At 45.2% G+C, this 23,182-nt stretch overlaps 1 pseudogene; it reads right to left on the bottom strand.

The window, feature by feature from the left end:
• Positions 1-436: 436 nt before the first annotated feature.
• Positions 437-22,142, bottom strand: LOC130129946 (uncharacterized protein K02A2.6-like; annotated as a pseudogene).
• Positions 22,143-23,182: the final 1,040 nt, after the last annotated feature.

Below are 23,182 nucleotides of genomic sequence, written 5' to 3' on the forward strand. Positions count from 1 at the left end.
GGCCTGTCCAGGGTGCCTGCCGCCCAATGACTGCTGGGACTCCTGAGAGCAGGATAAGCGGTTTGGATAATGGATGATATGCTCTTTTGGCTATGATATGATTATCATTTAGTACTCCAAGATTTTTGCAGGTTGAAACGAATACATCTGCCAATTGCCAACTCTTTTAAGTTCCTTTGGTTAAAAATGTCTGCTAAATGAGAAAATGTAAAATGTAAATTTGCTGCCCAGTACAACCAATCTTCTGCTTCTGGATACTGAGAGCAGCTCTGTTGGAGCAGTTGTGGGTTAAATGCCTTAACATTGAACACAATGGTAGTAATTAGGGAGAGGAAAATATTCCTGGGTTTTCATATGAATGAATCAAATGATATGGGCCATTCCTGCAAATATCTTTGGCTGCTGCCCCAGTAACTGTTAAACGTGTACCAGGTGCTTAGGAGTGTTTTATCTGAGCATATATTTCAGTGTTGACCACAGGCTTTGGAAACTCTACCAAGGAGTAAACCAAACCAGGAGCATCACTAGCAGGAGCGCTGTGGAGCACATTGACAGCAGAGGGGCCTGTAGCATCACTTGAGTCTCTGGAGAAATTCACCTGGGAGTAGATGACAGCTTCAGTCTAGGAGAAGAAACCCAAGAATAGTCAAAGAGCTGACATGAAAACACTAATACACACACTTATTTTTGAGATAATGCTACATACTAAAGAAGCACCATGCAAGGGTTCACATGTTGGCCACATTTAACTGCTCGATATATATGTATGCTAGGTTCATATGTTCTTCCTGACATCTAAAACAACCCTCAGAGGATGACTAGCAAACATTACTATCTAATGTTTTTTTCCAAATGCAAAATGTTTTATTTATGTTAGCTAAGAGAAGACAAAATGAAAGATAATCATGACAACATGAGCTAATTAGTTGGATGTTTTGGTTAAAAAACTGAGGGAAACTTTCAACCAAAAATAGATGTTGTGCTGCAGCTAGCTTTGTCTACTATAAGCTACTAAACACTGCACTGCTGAAAATAAGACATGTCAGCTTCTGTGTTAAATGAAGTGAAATTTGTTATATTCATGTGTGACTTGTCTGCATTGTATGTGAGATTGTGTGATGTTTGCTCCTGCAGCTAGTGTCTATTGACTGCAAAACTGTCTCATATTGCATCAGCATGTACAAAGAGGGATTGATAAACTACTTTGGACAGTTGACCCCAAGTATTATAACTCATATGCCTTCATCTCCTCTACTCCTTGCATCCTCACCATCCTGCTGTCCTCCCTGTCATTCACGCATATGTATTCATCTTGCTCTTACTGACTTTCATTCCTCTTCTCTCCAGTGCATACCTCCACCTCTCCAGGCTCCCCTCAACCTTCACCCTACTCTCACTACAGATCACAATGTCATCCGCAAACATCATAGTCCACAGAGACTCCTGCCTAATCTCGTCCGTCAACCTGTCAATCACCAATGCAAACAAGAAAGGGCTCAGAGCCGATGTAATCCCACCTCCACCTTGAGCCCACACATATCCTGCACCAATCCTACATACTTCTCTGCAAATCTCTCGACTTCCTCATATAATACCACACCTCCTCTCTTGGCACACTGTCATATGCTTTCTCTAAATCTACAAAGACACAATGTAACTCCTTCAGGTCTTCTCTATACTTCTCAATCAACATTCTTAAAGCAAATATCGTATGTGTGGTGCTCTTTCGTGACATAAAACCATACTGCTGCTCGCTGATCATCACCTCTCCTCTTAACCTAGCTTCTATTACTCTTTCCCATATCTTCATGCTGTGGCTGATCAACTTTATACCTCTGTAGTTGCTACAGTTCTGCTCATTGCCCTTGTTCTTGAAAATCGGCACCAGTATGCTTCTTCTCCACTTCACAGGTACTCCCTCGCTTTCCAAGATTGTGTTAATCAATCTAGTTAAAAACCCAACTGCCATCTCTCCTAAACATCTCCATGTCTCCACAGGTATGTCATCAGCACCAACTGCCTTTCCACTCTTCATCCTCAGCACAGATTTCATTCCAAGTCATCGTTCACCATCACCAGCTTCCAAAACTAGTGAAAAGCTACAACCAAGTTTAAGACTTTAGTAAATTTTCAATGGAGGCATGGACGGAATTCAAAATGAATCAGGGAACTACTACTACTACTACTACTACTACTACTACTACTTTCAGCTGCTTCTGTTAGGGGTCACATCCGTCCCCATTTCTTCCTGTCCTCTGCATCTTCCTCTGTCACACCAGCCACATGCATGTCCTCTCTCACCACAACCATAAACCTCCTCTTTGGCCTTCCTCTTTTCCTCTGGCCTGGCAGCTCCATATTCAGCATATTCAGCCATCTCAATCTTGCCTCTCTTGCTTTGTCTTCAAATCAAACAACCTGAGCTGCCTCTCTAATATACTCGTTCCTTATCCTGTCCTTCTTCGTCACTCCCGATGAAAATCTTAGCATCTTCAATGTTGCAACCACCAGCTCAGCCTCCTGTCATTTCATCAGTGCCACTGTCTCCAAACCATATAACATAGCTAGTCTCACAACCATCTTGTAAACCTTCCCTTTGACTCTTGCTGGTACCGTTCTGTCACAAATCACTCCTGAAACTCTTCCCCACCCACTCCACCCTGCTTGCACTCTCTTCTTCAACTCTCTACTGCACTCTTCGTTACTTTGGACAGTTGACCCCAATTATTTAAACTCCTATGCCTTCATCACCTCTACTCCTTGCATCCTCACCATTCCATTGTCCTCCCTCTCATTCATGCATATGTATTCCGCCTTGCTCCTACGGACTTTCATTCCTCTTCTCTCCAGTGCATACCTACACTTCTCCAGGCTATCCTCAACCTGCACCCTACTCTCGCTACAGATCACAATGTCTTCCGCAAACATCATAGGCCATGGAGACTCCTGCCTGATCTCATCCGTCAACCTGTCCATCACCATTGCAAACAAGAAAGGGCTCAGAGCCGATCCTTGATGTGATCCCACCTCCACCTTGAAACCATCTGTCATTCCAACCGCACACCTCACCACTGTCACACTTCCCTCATACATATCCTGCACCACTCTTACATGCTTCTCTGCAACTCCCAACTTTCTCATACAATACCACACCTCCTCTCTCTCGGTACCCTTTCATATGTTTTCTCTAAATCCACAAAAATACAATGTTATTCCTTCTGGCCTTCTCTATACTTCTCAGTCAATATTCTCAAAGCAAACATCACATCTGTAGTGCTCTCTCATGGCATGAAACCATACTCATTTGAGAAAGAAAACTAGCAAATCTAGCAATAAGTGAACTAAGCACGGAAAAAGAGTGTTATCAGTAGGACAAATTAAGAGGTTAGAGCAGAATATATGTAGTGAATTCGGGGGGCAGCTGGGAACCGCTGCAGCCAGGGTGCAAACCCAGGTCTCCTGCACCTCGGGCAACTAAGTTAACCAGTCGACTCAAGGATCCGACCCGTTTGGCAAAGGGCAAGCGAGTCTACTCATTCGTGCTCGTTACACTACCCCCCTCCTTTGGGAAGCGTGTCTCCATGCTTCAGTATACCAGCTCCCTCATGCCTCGGGGCTCACGCGTTTCCGATGTCCACACGGTCTCACCATCCCACTTCTGACACTAATGTAGCGAATTCGGGGGGGCAGCCGGGAACTGCCACAGCCGGGATGTGAACCCGGATGTGCTGCACCATGGGTGACTACGTTAACCAGTCGACTAAAGGGTCCGACCCATTAGACAAGGGCTAGTGAGTCTAGTCATCCGTGATCATTACATTACCCACCCCCACCCCCCCTTCAGGAAGCGCGTCCCCACGCTTCAGCATACATGCTCCCTCACTCACGCCTCTGGACGCACGCACTTTTGATGGCCTCATGGTCTCACCATCCCACTCATCATCTCGCCATCCCAAGGGCAAATTTTTCCCAAAGCCATAAGACTCCTGAATACATAGACTCTGGATACTTGAGAATACACAGAAATATACAAGGGGCCATACAAATTATAATATATTCCGGCCCTCGCACATACATACGTTCTCCTTTCACATACATATATTTTCAATCTCACATACATTCTCCTTCACTCTCATATTTATATAATTTCACTCACACATATTTATACATTTGCTCTTTTTTATCGTTTATTCAGATTTACAGAGTAAGCTTTGTTCGAGGGGCACAAAACATTAAGTTTTTGTATACTGACCCTCATATAGTTTAACACATACAATAATGCGTTTTGCTATCATGCACATGCAGTCAATGTATACATTTAATATTATCCATAATATATGTATGTAAGAAGAAAATGTATGTATATTTGAAGAAAACATGTACGTAAGAGAAAAATGTATGCCTATGAGAGAGTATATAAGTGGCCATTTTGGTGGAACAGGAAGGAGTATAGTGGAAACGGAAGGCAGGCCATTTATCGCGCTGTGATCGGCTGAGTAGGGGCGGGTCTTGGCGGAATGCGGGTGGGAAAAGGTAACGCCTCAGGTCACAATCGGCATGAAAGGGGGAGAAGAGGTGCGAGTACTGCTGCAAGCCATTGGGGTATTAGGAAATATTTTATAGTCCCCTGAAACTGTTAGATCCTTGTCCTCGTCCCTTGAGCAGCAGAGGACAGGCTCATCTGAACCCAACGTTACTTACAGCACGGCGGAAGGAGACATGAGAGACATTGTCAGACCTTACAACTCCCAAGTCACTGAGCACGCAGCTGCACGAGGCCAAAATGGAGGATTACAGCAGTCTGCGATATCAGACCCAGCACCACTTTGGCAACTGAAGCGCCCGGTTAAGGAAAAGGTGAGAATAACGTACATGACAATTTAACTGGAAGTTGTCAATCTACTAAATCCTAAATGTACGTTTGCTAATTTAGCAACACACTTTGGCAAAACGGTCAGCGCTGTAGCGTCAGTTATTTCTGCCAGGAGGGCCTGGAGGGCATTATGTTTTCGGTCACGCACACACACACACACACACGTGTGTGTGTGTTACTAATCTCATATACTGCTGGAACTATCAGCCTTGTATTTTTATTTTGCACATTTATGACTGTATGATGAGCAACCTCTCGTGATTGCGTTGATTCAAAACCTTTGAGAAACGTTTGTTCTCGCTACCGCCGCTCCCTCCCTTCACTCTCATAACCCGTGTCCGTACTGGCAGCACTAAAGGCAATTAAAAATTATTCAAATGACGGAAAATATCAGAGGTTATTGTAACCGGTTATTTTCTTGCCCGGTGCGGGATTCGATACGGGGTGTACTTGCACCACTAGGCGACATCTCTAACCGCTCGGCTAAAGGGTCAGACCCGTTATCTAGGGACTAACGTGTCTTATTAGTAGCTTACATTATTTTGAACCTCTAAACCGTTTTTATTAAAGAGGTGTAAATGATGCTCTATCTCACTGTAATGTTACTTCGGACCAATTATCCTATATTGACGTATGTAGCTGTAGCTGGATCAGTTCCTCGGGACACAACACTGAGGGGGGCGGGGGGCTAAGAGTACTGCCCTTCCTCTCCTCACATACGTTTTTTTTTTCCTTTTTTTTTACTGATGATGCTGGTCGCGTGGCTTGGGTCCTGGACTGCTCCGTTGGCATGTGGACACTGCTTGGCATCCTGTGCATCGTGTTCTTCATACATTTTATGTCCATTATAATTCTGTTATCCTCTTTCAATGTTGTATTGTGTAAATTGCGTGAACACAACATCATTGTACGCTGTCCGTCTTGGGAGAGAGATCCCTCCTCTGTTGCTCTCCCTGAGGTTTCTTCCTATTTTTTCTCTCTGTTAAAGGTTTTTTTAGGGAGTTGTTCCTTATCCGATGAGAGGGTCTAAGGACAGGATGTTGTGTTGCTGTTAAGCCCACTGAGGCAAATTTGTAATTTGTGATATTGGGCTATACAAATAAAATTGATTTGATTTTGATTTGATTGATTGAGGGAAACGTTTCATCACTCATCTAAGTGACCTCTTCAGTCTAAACTGACTGCAGGTATCCCTGCCCTTATAAACAATACATTGGCATAACGGCTGAAAACAATGATCAGTTTCATATCCAAATTGCTGTGACTATTAACTAGAGTTACAATGGCCATGTGTACTATTCACAGAGGATTTGGGAATGGCTGCAATCACAGCATTGTAAGATGGTGACAGATGTACTCTTAAACTAACCTGACCAAACCAAACAGACGCTGGCCAAGATGCACGACACAGGAGAGCTAACGCGTCAGGCCAGGACTCCGCAGACTACACCCATGTACAGGCCAGTGGCCACTCTTTCAAGAATGGGGATGTGCACATCCTTGATAGGGAGGAACGCTGGTTTGAACGGGAAGTCAAAGAGGCCATCTATGTGAAGAAGGAACGACCATCCCTGAAACGGGGGGGGGGGGGCTAAGAGTACATCTGTCACCTTCTTACAATGTTGTGATTGTAAACATTCCCCAATCTTCAATGAAAGGTACGCGTGGCCATTGTAACTCCAGTTAATAGTCACGGCAATTTGCATATGAAACTGGTCATTGGTTTTGGTCGTTAGGCCAATGTATTGTGTATAAGGGTGGGGATACCTGCAGTCAGTTGAGACTGAAGAGACTCCGGAACACACCCACACAGAGAGAACATGCAAACTCCACACAGAGCACGACCCGCTAAGTTTGGACAACCTTGGGGTTCGAACCCAGGACCTTCTTGTTGTGAGGCGACAGTGCTAACTACTGCGCCACCGTGCCACCCAGTAATTTGGTTTGGTGTTGTATTTCTTATTCCCTTTGCTGTTTTCTTTAGTGTTTATTATGTGTTTGTGTGTATGTGTCAGTAATAGGTTTACATGGGGGGAAGAGGAACACGTGGCCCTGATAAAATCAATCAATCAATCAAGTTGCACATGATCCATACTCACCTCTTTGACACTGGCGTACACTGGTTCCGCTAGAGTGTTAGAAGAACCGGGAAAACCTACAGATTTGTTCAAACATTATTTACACGGGTTGAAAAATCTTATCTTACTGAAAAATACACTTTTTAAGATTCAAAGATTCAAAAGTTTGTTTGTCCATACTTCATGTACAAGTACAGTAAGCATTGAAATTATTTTTTAGACAACTCCAAAACTGTGCAACAAGAGAAATGAACACAATGATGAAATGAGAAGAAAAAAAATACAATACAATTTTAAAAAGTTAAGAATATCCAGGGAGAATACAGAAGGTACATATCCTGATAAGCACAAGTATACAATGTGCAGTTGCTATATACAATGTAAGTACTAGTGTGAAAAAGACTGAATGAGTAAAGTGTCGGAGGCAGAGGGATCAAGTGGCAGTAGTATTACAAATGTAACTTGTTGAGTCGAGTTTAGTGTCCCAGTGGTCTGGGGGACAGCTAAACTCAACAACGACCGCTACATTTGTAATACTACTGCCACTTTCACTATGACAAATGTCACTGTCATTGTAAAGTTGAAGTGGTGAAAACTGGTAGAGTCAGTTTAAACATTTCAAACCACAGCTAGAGCCGGAAACAACGTGTTAGAAAAAAAACTTTTCCAATTTTTTTTATTTTTAATATACTATATTGATCCCCGTAGGGAAATTCCTCTCTGCATATAACCCATCTGAGCTGTGCAGCAAGGAGCAGTGGGCAGCCACCGTGCAGCGCCTGGGGACCAACTCCAGTTCGTCTTGCCGTGCCTTGCTCAGGGGTACAGAGTATAAACCCTAACATGCATGTATTTTTGATGGTGGAGGAAACTGGAGCACCCGGAGAAAACCCACCACAGACATGGGGAGTACATGCAAACTCCACACAGAGGACGACCCGGGATGACCCCCAAGGTTGGACAACCCGGGGTTCGAGCCCAGGACCTTCTTCTGTGAGGCGACAGCACTAACCACTGGGCCACCATGCTGCCCAATGCTTTTTAACATAACCTGATTTGTCGTGTGTGTGTGTGTGTGTGTGTGTGTGTGTGTGTGTGTGTGTGTGTGTGTGTGTGTGTGTGTGTGTGTGTGTGTGTGTTTGTGTGTGTGCGTGCATGCGTGCGTGCGTGCGTGTGTGTGTGTGTACATACACACAGGGTGTTGTGATGCGTCTAGTGCAGCAGTGTGTAGTTGGAGGGAAGGTGCATGTGTTCTTCCAACCCGCTTGTGTCCCTCCTGCCCTTAGCTTGCTGCCGCTGGCTAGCCTTTGTGGCGAATAGGGAAGCATCCTAGCGTGTAAGCCTTCCCTTGCCAGTACATAGCCTCTCCTTCACCAAGACTCCTGCCAGGCCTCCCCGTGGCCACACATGGTAACTGGGGTCTTGCGGCTCCAGGCTAACTTGGCAGGGGATCTCGGAGCAGCAGTGGGCCCCAGAGATATGGTGTGCAGGCACTGGCACCTATCAACCACTGCCCCGCTGCCTTGTGGGTGAGTCTGGAAGACATAAGGCTAAGGGAGCTTGCCCCAACAGAAAAGCAAGCGGTGGCGGCACGCTTCGAGGCGGTTTCCGAAAAACTGGATTTCCGGCAGCCCCCTGCAGTTGTGTGGAGGTGCCGGTCGTCTAGGGATCCCCCTTGCCATCGGAACCATCTCCTCTACAATCAGGTCATGTGGTGTTGGGAGAAGCGCACCCCCCATGCCACTTTAAAAACCATCTCTGCGCAGGTATCTTCTGCTATCTGAGTCCTCAAAGGACCCACAAATAGAAGAAGATGGTCATCATCGGGCACGATGGACAACCAGCAAGCAAGTGTGTAAACACTCTTGTCTCACCGTGAGGTTTTGTGTTCCTCTTCCTGTAGAGCATCAGTATGGAGACTCCTAGCAGGATAACCATACCGACAAACACCGCCGCCACGTAAACTTTCGGATCTGGACGGAGGACGATCAGGTTTAGTCAAATGCAGAACTTTGAATCCATACAGATGCGCGGCCTGATCTACTGTAGTTTTCTCCTTTAGCAGCCAAACGACTTTGCTTTTTGTCATCCAAACTAATTTGCATCCCAAACCTTGCGTGTTTACAAATGGTGTTGTTTACTGAAGTGTGTTCATTTGTTTCGGGATAATTTGACACATTTCATCATAAGTGGGAAAAGTTCTGCACTGTTCAGTACAACAAATATCAATAATTAAAATCCCAAACTACTAACTTAAACTATTATAATGATTCTAATTGTTTTCAAATATGTAAGAAATACTCAAGAAACTAATCAAATAACCATATACGAAAAAGACATACAACAACATTTTAGAAATAAAATATACAACATGTCTGAAAAGGAGCAGGACACTGAACATGTCTTTTATTCCTATCCCTTTTCTATACGCTCATCAATTTCATGTTTTTACAAATGTATTATTGTAAACCATCGATCAAAGCAAGACAATAACAAAAGAAGAGTTGACCTTTTCTGCAATGTTGAGTGAAACACAGCTTCATATGTTATTCTGTATTTGCATATAATTTAATAATTATTTTTTAACATATGTCGTCTTAAACCGATTCTTCTTTGTGTGAGTCCATATCTAAACCATACCACAGACTCGCCCCAGAGATCCAATTATAGATTATACTCTTGAGAGTACAGCGGACGCAATGTTTTTAAAATTATGCTTGCCACCTTCCATCGCCAATAACCCTGTCTTGTATATTACCTGGAAGTAATTTATTTCCTGCTTTGTACGTTATTTGTCTTAAATGACCCCAAATCCTTTAAGTTTTAAAGCATGTCTCTTGTAAACAGTAAGTTGGTATGTTAACAAAATCCCACTTTCACACCGGGAGCAGGAAGAGAGGACCCAGATGCAGACAGACCCAAATGCAATGAAGTTTTAATATTGATACCGATTATAACAAAGCGTGTTAAGTAGTTTTTGCAATAGGTTGTGGTTATGGGTGCACTAAAGCATAGTTGGTGATATTTATTTTTATTTGCTGTTTTTATATATTACTATTATTATTTTTTATATTTTTTACTTGATTTTATTTCTTGTTTTTCAGTTCAATTATATGTAAAGTTCAAAGTCATCGTGTTTTAATGGTTCAATAAATGCATATATGTTTTCAAATCAATGAATAATTGTGTTTAGTAATCAGGATTTCAATATCAATCAAAATAATTGTGATTATGATTTTTGCCGTAATTGTCCAGCCCTCCCCAGAAGGCCATCTTATGAACTACAATGAATTCATCTCTCGTTTCAATTTTTCTGTCACAGTTAAGGAATTTGCTCTGATAATGGGGGCTATTCCTAATGGCTCTGTAATTTTGTGCAAGGGTCTAGTTCAAGAAGATGTTTCTTTGGTTATCACTGCTGATTCTAATTATGGGGGAATGTGTTTCTCACCATTCTGCAAGAATAATAACAAAGCTATTTGCTCTTTGTTTCAGAGTGAGGTTGTCACGAAGCCTTATGTCACTCCTTATTGGAGCAACTTTGCTAAGAATATTCCTTGGTCAAAAGTGTGGTCTTTGACTCACAAATAGTTTATTACTAATAAGATAAGAGAGGTTTCCTTTAAACTTTTTCATAAATTTTACCCTGCAAAGCATTTTCTCGAGAATTGTTCTTTTTGCTCAGCTCATCCAGAAACTGTGGCCCATCTTTTTTAGCATTGTCAATATTCTAGGACTCTATGGAAAGATGTTTCAAAGTTTATTAGTGACTCCTTATACATGGATTTTGCATTGTTTTATGAGTATATTATTTTCAGAGTTTTGCTATGACAATACATTTGAGGAAAGAGAATATATCATAAATATATTGATCATTCTAGCTAACTTCTATACACATCAGTGCAAGTTTACAAACCAAAGACCCCTTTTTAGTGTTTTATATATACTGCTCAAAAAAATAAAGGGAACACCTAAAAACACAATATAGACCTCGATGAATGAAATATTTCAGCTGAAAAGCTTTATTTATTAGACAGAGGAATGTGTTTAGAGCAAAATAACCTAAGAATAATCAATGGAAATCAAAATCATTAACCCATTAAGGTCTGGATTCAGAATCATACTCAAAATCAAAGTGGAAAATGAGAACATAGACTGATCCAACTTCTGTGGAAATTCTTCAAGACGATTCAAAATGAGGCTCAGTAGTGTGTGTGGCCTCCACGTGCCTGTATGCACTCCCTACAACATCTGGGCATGCTCCTGATGAGACGACGGATGGTCTGCTGGGGGATCTCCTCCCAGACCTGGATCAGGGCATCGGTCAACTCCTGGACAGTCTGTGGTGCGACATCGCGTTGGCGGATGGTACGAGACATGATGTCCCAGAGGTGCTCGATTGGATTCAGGTCTGGGGAAAGTGCAGGCCAGTCCATAGCATCAATGCCCTCGACATACAGGAACTGCTGACACACTCTGGCCACATGAGGACGAGCATTGTCATGCATGGGCAGGAACCCAGGGCCCACTGCACCAGCATATGGTCTGACAATGGGTCTGAGGATCTCATCCCGGTACCTAATGGCAGTCATGGTACCTCTGGCTAGCACGTAGAGGTCTGTGCGGCCCTCCAAGGATATGCCTCCCCAGACCATCACTGACCCACCGCCAAACCGGTCATGCTGGAGGATGTTGCAGGCAGCAGAACGTTGTCCACAGCGTCTCCAGACTCTCTCACGTCTGTCACATGTGTTCAGTGTGAACCTGCTCTCATCTGTGAAGAGCACAGGGTGCCAATGGCGAGTCTGCCAACCAAGATGTTCTCTGGCAAAGGTCAATCGGGCTGCACGGTGTTGGGCTGTGAGCACAGGCCCCAATTGTGGACGTCGGGCCCTCATACCATCCTCATGCATTCTGTTTCTCACTGTTTGAGCAGAAACCTACACATTAGTGGCCTGTTGAAGGTCGTTTTGTAGGGCTCCGGCAGTGCTCCTCCTGTTCCTCCTTGCACAAAGGACCAGATAGCGGTCCTGCTGCGGGATTGTTGTCCTCCTGCGGCCCCCTCCACGTCTCCTGGTGTACTGGCCTGTCTCCTGGTACTTCCTCCATGCTCTGGACACTGTGCTGGGAGACACATCAAATCTTCTTGCCACAGCACGCATTGATGTGCCATCCTGGATGAGCTGCACTACCTGAGCAACTTCTGTAGGTTGCAGATACCGCCTCATGCCACCTCTAGTGGTGAGGGCACTAGCAAAATGAAAAACTAACCAAAGATCGGCCAGAAAAGATGAGGACAGGCAAATGGTCTGTGGCCACCACCTGCAAATCCATTCCTGTTATAGGGGTTGTCTTGCAAATTGTCTAATTTCCACCAGGTGGAAATTAGACAATTTACCAACAGGTGAAATTGATTCACAAATCAGTGTTGCTTCCTAACTAGACAGGTTGATATCTCAAAAGTGTGATTGACTTGGAGCTACATTGCATTGCTTATGTGTTCCCTTTATTTTTTTGAGCAGTGTATATATAAATGTTTTGAATGGTACATAAAAAGTACTGCTACTACTTCCGGGTGCTCCCGTTAGGGGTCGCCACAGCGGATCATCCGTTTCCATTTCTTCCTGTCTTCTGCATCTTCCTCTGTCAGACCAGCCACCTGCATGTCTTCCCTCACCACATCCAAAAAACTCTTCTTTGGCCTTCCTCTTTTCCTCTTCCCTGGCAGCTCCATATTCAGCATCCTTCTCCCAGTATACCTAGCATCTCTCCTCCACACATGTCCAAACCATCTCAATCTTGCCTCTCTTGCTTTGTCTCCAAACTGTCCAACTTGAGCAGTCCCTCTAATATAATCATTCCTAATCCTGTCCTTCGTCGTTACTCCCAGTGAAAATCTTATCATCTTCAACGTTGCCACCTTCAGCTCCACCTCCTGTCTTTTCGTCAGTGCCACTGTCTCCAAACCATACAACATAGCTGGTCTCACAACCATCTTGTAAACCTTCCCTTTAACGCTTGCTGGTACGCTTCTGTCGCAAATCACTCCTGACACTCTTCTCCACCCACTCCACCCTGCCTGAACTCTCTTCCTCACCTCTCTCCTGCACTCCCCATTATTTTGGACAGTTGACCCCAAGTATTTAAACTCATATGTCGTCGTCACCTCCACTCCTTGCATCCTCACCATTCCACTGTCCTCCCTCTCATTCACGCATAGGTATTCCATCTTGCTCCTACTGACTGTAATTCCTCTTCTCTCCATTGCATACCTCCACCTTTCCAGGCTCTCCTCAACCTGCACCCTACTCTCGCTACAGATCACAATGTCATCCGCGAACACAATCGTCCATGGAGACTCCTGCCTGATCTTGTCCGTCAACCTGTCCATCACCATTGCAAACAAGAAAGGGCTCAGAGCCGATCCTTGATGTAATCCCACCTCCACCTTGAACCCATCTGTCATTCCAACCACACACCTCACCATTTTCACACTTCCCCATATCCTCCACCACTCCTACATACTTCTCTGCAACTCCTGACTTCCTCATACAACATCACACCTCCTCTCTCGGCACCCTGTCGTATGCTTTCTCTAAATCTACAAAGACACAATGCAACTCTTTCTGGCCTTCTCTATACTTCTCAATCAACCTTCTGAAAGCAAACATCACATATGTGGTGCTCTTTCGTGGCATGAAACCATACTGGTGCTCACTAATCATCACTTCTCCTCTTAACCTAGCTTCTATTACTCTTTCCCAAATCTTCATGCTGTGGCTGATCAACTTTATACCTCTGTAGTTGCTACAGTTCTGCACATCGCCCTTGTCCTTGAAAATCGATACCAGTATGCTTCTTCTCCACTCCTCAGGTATCCTCTCACTTTTCAAGATTGTGTTAAACAAGCTAGTTAAAAACCCCACTGCCATCTCTTCTAAACATCTCCATGCCTCCACAGGTATGTCATCAGGACCAACTGCCTTTCCACTCTTCATCCTCTTCATAGCTGCCCTCACTTCCTCCTTGCCAATCTACTGCACTTCCTGATTCACTATCCCTACATCATCCAACCTTCTTTCTCATTTTCTTCATTCATCAGCCCCTCAAAGTACTCCTTACACCTCAGCACACTCTCCTCGCTTGTCAGCACATTTCCAACTGTATTCTTCATCGCCCTAACTTGCTGCACATCCTTCGCAGCTCGGGCCCTGTGTCTAGCCAATCGGTACAAGTCCTTTTCTCCTTGCTTAGTGTCTAACCTGTCATACAACTCACCATATGCCTTTTCCTTTGCCACCTCTCTCGTCGCTTTACACTGTATCTCCTTGTACTCCTGTCTACTTTCTTCATCTCTCTGACTATCCCACTTCTTCTTTTTCAACCTCTTCCTCTATACTTTGCTTTACTTCCTCATTCCACCACCAAGTCTCCTTGTCTTCCAAATACCTTCCTAGCTGTCTCCCTCACTATTTCTGTAGTGGTTGCCCAGCCATCTGGCAACTCTTCACTACCACCCAGTGCCTGTCTTAACCGCTGCCTGAACTCCACACAACAGTCTTCCTTCTTCAACTTCCACCATTTGATCTTCGGCTCTGCCTTGACTCGCTTCTTCTTGTTGGTCTCCAAAGTCATCACACAGACCACCATCCGATGCTGCCTAGCTACGTTCTACCCTGTCACCACCTTGCAGTTTCCAATCCCAAGATCGTGCCTTCTACAATAAGATATTGTCCACCTGTGTGCACTTTCCTCCACTCTTGTACGTCACCCTGTGTTCCTCCCTCTTCTTGGAATATGTATTCACCACAGCCATTTCCATCCTTTTCGCAAAATCGACCACCATCTGTCCTTCCACATTTCTCTCCTTGACTCCATACCTTCCCATCACCTCCTCATGCCCCCTGTTCCCTTCACCAACATGTCCATTGAAGTCCGCGCCAATCACCACAGTACATAAACAGTATTGTAGCGAATTCGGGGGGGCAGTCTGGCTGGACTGTCACAGCCGGGACGCGAACCCGTTGCTCGCGCACCACGGGCGACAACGTTAGCCAGTCGACTAAAGGGTCCGACCCGTTAGCCAAGTGCTAACGTGTCTAATTATCCATGGACGTTACACTACCCCCCTCTTTCGGGAAACACGTCCCCGCGAATCCCACTTTTGACACCAATGTAGTTAATTCGTGGGGCAGCCCAGGAACCGCCGCAGCCGGGACGTGAACCCATATCTCCCACACCGCGGGCGACATCGTTAACCAGTCGAATAAAGGGTCCGACCCGTTAGCCTAGGGCTACCGAGCCTATTCATCCGTGATCGTTACATACCCCCTCCCTACTTCTGACACCAATGTAGCGAATTCGGGGGGCAGCCCAGCCGGACCGTCACAGCCGGGACGCGAACTCGTGTATTCCGCATCGTGGGCGACAACGTTAACCAGTCGACTAAAGGACAACGGTAAAGGATGCGCGCGGACGCGCTTCCCGAAAGGGGGGGGGGGTAGTGTAACGTACACAAATAAGTAGACCCGTTAGCCAAAGTCGGACCCTTTAGTCGACTGGTTAACGTTGTCGCTCGCGGTGCGGAATACACGAGTTCGCGTCCCGGCTGAGCCGTCACAGCCGGGCTGCCCCCCGAGTTCGTTACATTGGTGTCAGAAGTGAGATGCTGAGATCAAGAAGGACCGTGAGGCTATCAGAAGCGTTAACTTAGTCGCTTGCGGTGTGGGAGCTACGGGTTCTCGTCCCGAGCTGCCCCCCCCCCCCGAATTCGCTACAGTATTAATTCTAGGCAGTGCTTGAATTGGGCCCGTACTCACTAGTAAGCAGTATCGGGACTTCTGATTTTTACCTGTCTGCGTACCGGTACTTCTTACTGCATCTAGGTACGCATATTGTAATGCCTGTGTGTTTTAATGGACTTCTACAGAGTGCGTTAGTAATCCCATCTCAAACACCATCTATTTAGATCCTAAGAAGAGTCCGTGAAATTCAAGCTAATTATATTTTATTGTAACGTGCACGGATAAGAAGACACGCTGGCAGCTGGCTCGCGGGCCTGACCCTTTAGTCTAGCGGTTAGCGATGCCTCCTGCGGTGCGGGCGATACGGGTTCGCGTCCCGGCCGCGGCAGTTCCTGTGGTTGCGTTGTCCCCCGAATTCGCTACAATATCATATGACTTTCTCTACCCAGAATGCAATGTATCGCTGCGTGTATTGACTTGCGTAGAGCGCTCCAAAGGTGCTTAGTCACTGAAAATGTAGCTAAGTTAGTTAGCTAGCTACCATAACGTTATTTCGAAAATGTTAGCCTGGCTTAATAGTGTGAAAAGAAAGCGGTTGTCGGTTGCCCCATTGGATGTAATGTTTTCTACCCCACCCTTGGTTGCTGTACATCGTAACTACCTACCACATTGGTTGTAATATTTCAAATGATTTCTCCTCTCATTGGTTGCTGTCCACTGAAATTAGGAGTGTGACGCGGGCTGTGTTTTCTTTATTGAATCACATTAGCAGCTGATGAGTGCGCGACGCATGAAACGAGCTTGTACCACTATGTATTAAAAGTTTTTTTCCTACATATATATATATATTTTTACAGAATCATCATCAGCTGTTGAAATGACAGCTGATGATTGCTTATTACATGAAAAAGGCTTGTACTGTCTCATAAAGAATTTACTTGAATCACTGGATTATATATATATATATATATATATATATATATATATATATATACCGCCCCCCCCGAAACCATCAATGGTGTTATAAGTGCTCAACTAATGAGTGGAATATCAACACAGATACAGGAAAAAAATGCAATGTATTAAAACTTTTTTCCCTGTATCTGTGTTGACATATATATATATATATATATATATATATATATATATATATATATATATATTATAGCAGTTGCAGTAGCAATAGTAGTACTAATAGTACTAATAGTAATGATAATTAATAGTAATGGCTATAGCAGTGGCAGTAGCATAAGTATATTTAACAGTAACAGCCATAGTGGTGGCAGTAGTATAAGTATATGTAATAGTAACAGCCATAGTGGTGGTAGTAGTATAAGTATATTTAATAGTAATGGCCAAAGTGGTGGTAGTAGTATAAGTATATTAGTGATGGCCATAGTGGTGGTAGTAGTATAAGTATATTTCATAGTAACAGCCATAGCGGTGGTAGTAGTATAATTATATTTAATAGTAATGGCCATAGTGGTGGTAGCAGTATAAGAATATTTAATAGTAATGGTCATAGTGGTGGTAGCAACCACTGAGGCTGCACAAGCCAGTGCATTCTTAGTGCCGGTCCCAAGCCCGGAAAAATGGGGAGGGTTGGGTCAGGAAGGGCATCCGTGGTAAAATTTTTGCCAAATCAAATATGTGGATCACAAATAAGATTTCCATATCGCATCGGTCGAGGCCCGGATTACCAACAACTGCCACCAGTGCTGTTAACCGGCAGGGTGCCGGTGGAAACTATGCTACTGTTGGGCGAAGGAGAGGGGGAAGGCATGTCCAAAGCCAGCGAGAGAGGAGGAAGGGTAGGGGTGTTGAGGTGAGAGTCGGAACTTTGAATGTTGGCACTATGACTGCTAAAGGGAGAGAGCTGGCAGATATGATGGAGAGAAGAAAGGTAGGCATACTGTGTGTGTGCAAGAGACCAGGTGGAAAGGGAGTGTTATATCTTGGTTGATCAACCGAGCACGCATTTATCAATGTTTACTTTCTTTTAATGAACGTCTTGCAGCATGGAACATGATTACATGTGCATCACTGTCTGGCTAGTCTGAACTGGTCTAGCACTCTGCAGTAATACTGTATCATCTTAACTCATGGTAAGGTAGGCGCGCCCTCTAGCAGCCTGGGGGTATAACATGTACGTATATCTACTTCAAGATACCACCCCCCCCCCTTTTAAGCTGAAACTAGTAATGCAATTCTATTCAGCTAACTAAACATACTGTTCTCTCTTACACAGTTGTTTCAACATCACATTGCAATATCACAATGAACTGGAACTCTTTTTTTATCTTTTTCTCGGGAACTCTTTTTTCTTCTAACTAGGAAGGTACGTCCTTCCAGTGAGATCAGAGCGCATTGTTGCTCTATTCCTGGAAAATATCTCACTACTTTCTAACAAAGTCTTTGAGGTGTGAGGGTGAATGTCTCTCTCTTCCTGAATGCCTCACCTCAGTCACCACAGGTAAGTCCGGTCTCTTCTGCACTTCAGAAGCAGGCGGCGGCTCCGGTAACTCACTTGTAGGTGGTTCTTCACTCACCTCCGATGCTGTAGGTAGAAGACCCGTAGAACCTCTCTCAGTGCTCTCCACTGGCACCGGGTCTCGTCCAGTCACCTCACTAGGCGCAGTGTGTGTCAGTCTGGTTCGAACTTGATCCACATGCCTCTTCATGATTTGACCACTTCCAACAGTGACAGTATAGGACACTGGACCTGATGAGCTCTCGACGATGGCGGGGATCCATTTGGGACCGTAGGAGTAGTTCCGAATGAATACTTCATCTACAGGTGCAAAACTCCTCAGTTTGGTTGGTGTGTCCGTCGTAGGCTTGTTTCTGTTTCATTTGCTTTTGCTGCACTTTTGTTTTCACGTCTGGTGTGAGCAGGTCGAGAGTGGATCTGAGTCGGAGTGACATCATCAGCTCTGCAGGTGACAAGCCTGTAGTCCTATGAGGTGTGATGCGATAACTGAACAGGAATCTTGACAGTCGGGTCTGCAGTGTATCTCCTTTCATCTTCTTCATCCCCCCCTTGAAAGTTTGCACTGCCCTCTCTGCTAGCCCGTTCGAGGAAGGGTGGAACGGTGCTGACTTCACATGATGTATTCCATTCAGTTTCATGAAAGACTCAAACTCTGCGCTCATGAAACAGGTTCCATTATCTGAAACTAGCATTTTTGGTAGTCCAAAGAAACTGAAGCTTGTGATGTGGCTGATTTCACGGGGTAGATGTCCATCCACTTTGAATGTGCGTCCACGATCAGTAGGAACATTTCTCCCATGAAAGGTCCTGCGTAGTCCACATGAATCCTGGACCAAGGCTCCTCTGGCCACTCCCAGGGGTGTAACGGTGCGGCGGGTGGTGCCTTCTGGTGTGTTTGACACTCCTCACATGACTGAACCTCCTTCTCCACATCCTGATCCATACCAGGCCACCACACATACGATCTGGCGACCCCCCTTCATTCTCGTCATCCCTGCGTGTGTCTGGTGTAGTATCTTCAGTACGGTGTCTCTGCCTTTGGTCGGTATGATTACTCAAGCTCCCCAGAGCACACAACCATCTCTCACACTCAACTCCCTTCTCCTTTGATGATACGGCCTGAGGTGAGTCTCTGTCTCGGCAGGCCATCCTTTCCGGACGTACTTGTGAACTCAGGATAGTATGACATCCTTAGCTGTCCAGCGCTTGATCTGGTTAGTGTCCGGGAGTGTGTCATCCAGTAGATCCATCATCAAGACTTGTTCCGTGGTGTCACCCTCCTGTCCTGTCTCTGGCACTGGCAGTCTGCTGAACGCGTCCTCATTGGCGTGTTGTTTTCCTGGCTTGTAGAGTATTTTGTATTCATACGCACTCTGGTACACAGCCCATCTTTGTACTCTCGGTGAACCCATTTGTGGAATAGGTTTCTTCTCGTGGTACAGGTAGATTAGCGGTTTGTGATCTGTATAGATGGTGAAAGCTCTTCCATACAAGTACTTACGGAACTTCTGGATGCCGAAGGTGACATCTAAGCCTTCTTTTTCGAGTTGCGAGTATCCTTTTTCTGCCGGGGAAAGTGTGCGAGACATGAAACCCACGGGTTGCTCACTTCCATCCTCCATCCGCTGGGATAGCACAGCGCCCACGCCGTAAGGCGAGGCATCACAGGACAGGATCACGTCTCGGTCTGCACTGTAATGCACCAGCTCTGCTGCTGAGTTGAGCAAGTCCTTTGATTTTTGAAAAGCTTCCTCTTGCTGCTTTTTCCACGTCCAGCGCACATCTTGTCTCAAAAGTTCGTGGAGAGGGGCGAGCAGGGTTGCCAGGTTTGGAAGGAATTTGTTGTAGTCATTTAGTAAACCTAAATAAGACTTGAGTTCTGTGACGTTTGTAGGGGTCGGAGCTTCCATGATGGCTTTTACTTTTTTCTTGACCGGGTGGAGCCCCTGCGCGTCCACTCTGTGCCCCAGATACTCAACCTCCTCTTGCATGAAGGTGCATTTGCTTCTCCTCAAACGCAACCCAGCCTCTCTCAACCTAGTCAGCACAGCATCCAGATTTCTCAGGTGATCAGCTTCGTCGACGCCACTGACTAAGATGTCATCTAGATACACTGCTACGAGAGGGATCCCTCGTAACAAACTCTCCATTGTCCTTTGGAAAATGGCTGGTGCGGACGCCACCCCAAAAGGAAGTCTATTGTACGTGAACAACCCTCGGTGAGTATTCGCTGTCAAGTATTTCTTGGATTCCTCGTCCATGAGTATTTGTTGATATGCATGACTCCTATCTAATTTAGAGAAATGTTTACCCCCGGATAGTGCTGTGAAGAGATCTTCCACTCTCGGAATGGGATACTGTTCGAGTGAGGAGACAGTGTTTACGGTAAGCTTGTAGTCTCCACACAGTCTGACGATTCCCCCTGGTTTGAGAATAGGGACCACTGGCGCTGCCCAGTCTGAGTATTTTGCTGGAGTGATTATGCCTTCTTTTATCAGTCTGTCTATTTCTTCATCCACCTTGGCTCGCATAGCATAGGGGACAGACCGCGGGCGGAAGAATCGTGGGACAGCGTCAGCTTTCACATGGATGGTGGCTTTAGCACCTTTCAAAGTACCAAGTTCGTCTTTAAAAACCTCTTCGTGATTACCTAACACTTGCTGCAGTGTTGTCTTCTTTTCTTTCTGTGGGGCGTTCTCTGTCGCTTTCATGTGTTTCAGCTCTCTTGCTTTGTTGCTGCTCTTTATTTCTTTCCACTTGAGCTGTATCTCCTCCAACCATCCTCTAACTAGCAGGTTGGGGCCCTTTCCTTTCACTACTATGAGTGGTAGCTTCTGTCTTTGTTGCTGGTACACTACCTTCACCTGTGCTGCCCCTATCACCTTGACTGGGTCGCCTGTATAAGTCTCTGACTTGATTTTGACTGGCTCAAGAGATAGACTACTCTTCTCTTTACATATCATCTGAAAGGTGTGTTCATTTACTACCGTGAGACTGCAGCCTGTATCTATCTCAAAGCTAACCTCTCTACCATTCACTTTCATATTTACCAAGTAAGGGTCTACTTTTCACAAGTGCAACTCACTCATCTTTCCTAACCTGAAAGTCATACAGATGTATGTGACTTCTTCTGAACTAGCACTACACTGACTCTGGTTCTCCTGTACTTTATGAGAACGGTAGTGTGAGCTCTGCTTCTTTTCTTTCTTATCAATAGGCCCTTTGCTACTCTGATTATGTCGATGCTTATTACGACAGGCTTTGGCAATATGCCCTAGTTTATCACAAGCATGACATTTCTCCTGCTTAAACTTACATTCAGCTGCTGTATGTCTGGTTCCCTTACATCTATAACACTCTTTATTATTAGCCTCTTTGGAAGTCTAAGCCTCATGTGTGCCTTTCGGTACATACATGCACTTCTCCGTCCCCTTTGGGTGTTGCAAATCTTGAGCATTCTTGTTTGCTGCCTCCACTACCACGGCAATGCACAGGGCTTTTTCAAAGGTTAGATCCGCTTCTGACAGGAGACGTCTCTGGATCCGGTCATCGTTGATTCTGCAGATGATCCGATCTCTCAGCCGTTGCTGTAAGGTCTCACCGTAGTTGCAATCGTGTGCGAGCCGGCGCAGCTCTGCTACATAGTCCATCACTGCTTCATCAGACTTGCGGTTGCGCGAGTCAAACTTGTACCTCTGCACTATTTCGCTTGGCTTTGGATCAAAGTGATTCTTCATCAGAATTACAAGTTGCTGGTAGGTCTTGTCTTTCGGATTCACTGGGCTCAGGAGGCTACGCATCAGACTGTATGTCGATGCCCCGACGACACTTATGAGTATACCTCTCTGTCTATCTCCATCGTCAATCGGATTGGCCGCAAAAAACTGATCTAGTATTTCACAATACTCTTCCCACGTCTGATTTTGCGCATCAAACACCGCCAGCGTGCCAATCATCGTGGTAGCCATGCTTTCTCTTTAGCTCGCTACTTTCCCCATCTTCTAGCCGACAAACCTCCGTTCACGTTAGCTGCTAGCCGTCTTCTCCCTCGTTTCACTTCTGGCCACAAAACCATCTTTAAACGTCCTCATATGTTCCCAAATTGACCTCGTCGCCAATAAATGTTATATCTTGGTTGATGAACCGAGCTCGCATTTATCAATGTTTACTTTCTTTTAATGAACGTCTTGCAGCATGGAACATTATTACATGTGCATCACTGTCTGGCTAGTCTGAACTGGTCTAGCACTCTGTAGTTATACTGTATCATCTAACTATTTGTAAGGTAGGAGCGCCCTCTAGCGGCCTGGGGCTATAACATGTATATCTAGTTCAAGATACCACAGGGAGTAATGCCAGGAGTATCCGAGGTGGGTTCAAACTCTTCTACCATGGTGCGAATGGGAGGAGAAATGGGGTAGGAGTAATTCTGAAGGAAGAGTATGTCAAGAGTGTGCTGGAGGTGAAGAGAGTGTCAGACAGAGTGATGAGTATGAAGCTGCAAGTCGAAGGTGTATTGCTGAATGTTATCAGCGCATATGCCCCGCAAGTTGGGTGTGAGATGGACGAGAAAGAAGAATTCTGGAGTGAGTTGGATGACTTGGTGGAGAGGGTACCCAAGGAGGAGAGAGTGGTGACTGGAGCGGACTTCAATGGGCATGTTGGTGAAGGGAACAAAGATGATGAGTAGGTATGGTGTCAAGGAGAGAAATGTGGAAGGACAGATGGTAGTGGATTTTGCGAAAAGGATGGAAATGTCACGCCCCGTCTGGATAGTTAAGTTATCTTTTGTTTCTCCCAGTGTTCTTTGTCTTGTATTTCCTGTTTTATTTTGATACTCGCCTCTTGTCTCATTTCAGGTCCTTTACTCCCTGCCCTCATGTCTCCCCCCTGTGTGATTACCTGCCCTGCCCTAATGTGTTGCACCTGTGTCTCATTGTCTCCCCTCCTCCAGAGTATATAGTCTTAGTGTTCTCTACCTCCTGTGCCAGTTCAT

Source organism: Lampris incognitus, chromosome 2 (genome assembly GCF_029633865.1).
Source record: "Lampris incognitus isolate fLamInc1 chromosome 2, fLamInc1.hap2, whole genome shotgun sequence".
NCBI lineage: Eukaryota > Metazoa > Chordata > Actinopteri > Lampriformes > Lampridae > Lampris > Lampris incognitus.